The following is a 3,873-nucleotide window of genomic DNA, read 5'->3' as shown; positions in this document are numbered from 1 at the left end:
AATCCTTTCTGCGGTTCTTGTTCTCCACTTCCAACTCCAGATCTCTCACCAACCTGCGCAGCCGCTCAAGCTCTTCATCCCTATCGTCGAGTTGCCTATGCCCTGAAGCAACGGCTACCATTCGCTGCATTTGGTACGACCCTTCTTTGAGGCCAGACCTCTCCTGCTCCCGTTCGTGATTCCTATCTTCGTGCCTCTTTTGCCTCTGTTCTCGCCAGGAGGATCTCCGAGAAGATTCCATTGAACCACTTTCAGCATCACTCCTAGAACGTCTCCCGGACATCCTCTCGCATGTGAGTCTCGGCGAAACCACGGCTTTGTAGGAGATTCCCACAGATGGCACCAATTGTGCGCACCGAATGAGAGGCAAATGGGCTTGGCCTCACTTGGGCTAACAACTTATTTGAAAAGTGGGTTTAGGATTTCCCACGATGGGTGGTCCTCGGCACAGAGACTCTATAAGGTCCTATTTCTGTTTTCTCTCCCTCTCTCTCTCTATCACCCTTTTCTCCTTTCTCTTTATTTCTGGTGAACTTTTTCCAACCCCTTTTTTTGTTCCAACTTCTCATATTTATAGCTCAAGGTCAGTGGAGAGATCATGATTACTCCTATGGTTAGTGCAAAGGGAGGTCCAATACCTTTGATTATAAGTGGGTGGTTAGGTAGGAGTGGAACGCAGTAAGAATGACCTTGGAACTTGGTTCCCACTCCCACAGAAATGCTCGGCGGAAGTGTTAATGATAGACTACCAAGTATGTAAGGGATGGGATGTTCGGACGACATTAATTCTCTATTGCTCGGTAAAGGTTTGTTGAGCAATGGTTAGGTGGCAAAACTTGGGCTCTCATTTTGTACGGGCTTGGGCTGCGCGCTTGGGTATTAGAGAGGTTGGATTCATGGGCCGCACCTTCACATTAGGGTCCTGGGCCCAAGTGGGTATGGGTACAAATCGCCGTACAATAACATTTTCATAATAAATCTTAGGTGGTAAATTGTTACTAGTTTTAAATTTGGCTAACCACTTTTAACTGTGTATTTAAAAAAAAAAAACAAAAAACAAAAAAAAATAAAAAGCCAATTGAAGAAAATTCTGCCTAAAAAAATGAAATTTGGCTCACCAAATTTGATTAAACAAAAAAAGAAGTCTAGGAACACAACAAAATGTAACACAAAAAAGAATCCTAGGAACACAACAAAATGTCACAACATTTTTGCAATATTTTTTTATTTCCAATTGTGGTAGGTCTCAATTTGATATTATTATTTTATTTTTTACGTCCACAACATTTTTACAATAAATCTTCAGTGAAGAATTATTAATGGTTTTAAAATTATGCATTAAAAGAAAACAAATAAAATGACAACACAAGAAAATTGTGTGAAACAGTGATATTTGGCTCACCCAATTTGACTATACTAAAAAAGAAGTCTAAAAATACAATAAAATATCACAACATTTTCACAATACCTTCATTTTTAGGATCCGAGTAATTTTTTTTTTTTTTAATTTGAGAGAAATGCTACATCCATAACATGTTTAGAACAAATTCTAAATGACAAGTTGTTATTGGTTTTAAACTGAGCGCACTATTGATATCACTTTTTTATCCATTAAAAATATCTTGCCACATAAAATTTGTTGTGAAATTATTGTGAAAATGTTGTGGACATAGCATTACTCCTTAAAGTTCAAAATCAAGTAAATTTTCCCTTAATATTTTGGAAAATAGCAAAAATGTTATATTGTATTTCTCTCAGTTAAATCCTAATGAAAACTTATGATTCTTAAAATATTTATTTTGTAATGTCTAAAATATTTTCACTAAATTTTAACATTTCAAAAATTTTCTTCACGTATTTTGAGTTTTATATGGTAGTAATTCTCAATTTCTTATTTTATTATTTTATTTTGACTTTTAAAAAATAACACCTCGATAATTGTAAGAATGTATTGTGTCAGTGTAACTGTATATGTACATATAAATATTTAAAAGAAAAGACAAAAAGAGTACAAGCAAAACCGGTGTACTGTGAGAAAAAAAAAATGCCAATAAACAGTGCAGATTGTTAAATAATTGTAAAAATATTGTAAAAATTTGTTAAAATAGTGTAACTATATATACACATATAAATAATAAATATTTAAAGGAAAACCCACCAAAAAAAAAAAAAAAATACAAACAACACCGGCGAAGAAAAAAAAACCCTGATGAACAGTGCGCACGGGTTGAACGAACCAAAGCACCGTACAGTATTACTGTTTGCGCATTCGCGCTTTTTATACATAGATAATCACCACATAGTAGAGACTAGAGAGATTTATCTGAAGAAGTACCAAGGAAAAAAAAAATGAGGAGCATCAGGTCTATTTCCATAGTGGTTCCAGGCGAGCCTACTCCAAGTGGCCTTTTACGGCTCCCTGAGACTGATCAAGTGGCGCAATGGACTCATACACCACTCATATACATTTACAGAGCCAAGTCCAATAACACCACCATCCCATTTTCATTTGAGGCAATGAAAAATTCCCTAAGCCGTGCTTTGGTTCACTTCTACCCGTTGGCCGGCCGGCTACACTGGATTGAAGGTGGCCGTCTAGAACTTGATTGCAATGCCATGGGAGTGCAACTATTGGAAGCTTGTTCTGAAGCAGAATTGGATGAACTTGGTGATTTTGCACCAACCGATGTAGTGCGAGATCTCATCAGTCATCCCAAAGGTTGATTATACTACTCCAATAGAGGAGTGGCCATTGTTGCTTGTATAAGTGACAAGATTTCGCTGTGGTGGCCTTTGTGTTGGAGTGGCAATATCCCATACCATGGTTGATGGACAATCTGCAATTCACTTCATCAACTCATGGGCAAAGTTGTCTCGGGGATATGATCTGGAGGACGTTGATATGCCATTTCTTGATCGAACTGTTTTGAGATCAAGTGAACCGACTCCACGCTTTGATCACATAGAATATACCACAAAGCCACCGGTCTTGATTGGGAGGATGGATGCGAATGAAGAAAGAAAGAAGGAAACTAGTGTGACCTTGTTAAAACTTACAAGGGAGCAAGTGGAGGTTCTAAAGAAGAGAGCCAATCAAGACGTCGTCGGGGTAACAACAATAAGGCCCTATTCTAGATATGAGGCCATTGCCGGCCACATATGGAGATGTGCATGTAAGGTACGTGCAGTTGATAGTCATAATAGTCAATCAACAAGAGCTCGCCTTGGAGTTGACATTCGTAATCGGTTAAAGCCATCTCTCCCTGAAAGATATTTTGGGAATGCAATTTCTGCTACTGTGACACCAATATGTCTCTATGAAGACCTCTTGTCCAGACCATTGAGTTATTCTGCTGGGAAACTAAGGGAAGCCATTGAGAGAATGGATGATGAGTATATAAGATCTGCTCTTGATTTTATATCAAGCCAGAAGGATGTGAGTGGGCTAAGGTCTAACTTTCACATTCAACGATACGGAACTTTCCTAGGGAACCCTAACATTTTTCTTGGCAGCTGGATAGGTCTACCAATCTACGATGCAGATTTTGGATGGGGAAAGCCTATATATGTAGGTCCTGGGTTGCTAAATATGGATGGTAAATCATTCATTGTGCCAAGTCCCACTCCTGATGGTTCTCTCACTATAGCACTTAGTTTGCAAGCGCAATACATGGATTCTTTCAAAAAAATCTTTTATAAGGATATTAGTGTCAGCCCAGCCAAGTTATGATCATGATATACCTAATAATAGCTGTAAAATGCAATGGAAAATTCAAAATCTTCAAAGGCTTTGAGGTTGATGGCTAAGATGTATTGATGTTTATCATGTGTGTTTCTATTTTCAGTACTTAATTAATGTGGTTATTTTGCTCT

At 37.9% G+C, this 3,873-nt stretch overlaps 1 pseudogene; it reads left to right on the top strand.

Moving 5' to 3' along the window:
• Positions 1 to 2,216: 2,216 nt before the first annotated feature.
• Positions 2,217 to 3,873, top strand: LOC111990520 (hydroxycinnamoyl-CoA:piscidic acid hydroxycinnamoyltransferase-like; annotated as a pseudogene).

This window comes from Quercus suber, unplaced genomic scaffold (assembly GCF_002906115.3).
Source record: "Quercus suber isolate HL8 unplaced genomic scaffold, Cork oak 2.0 scaffold_1235, whole genome shotgun sequence".
NCBI lineage: Eukaryota > Viridiplantae > Streptophyta > Magnoliopsida > Fagales > Fagaceae > Quercus > Quercus suber.
Note: the sequence above shows the minus strand (reverse complement) of the source record. Positions and strands in the feature narration are given on the sequence as shown.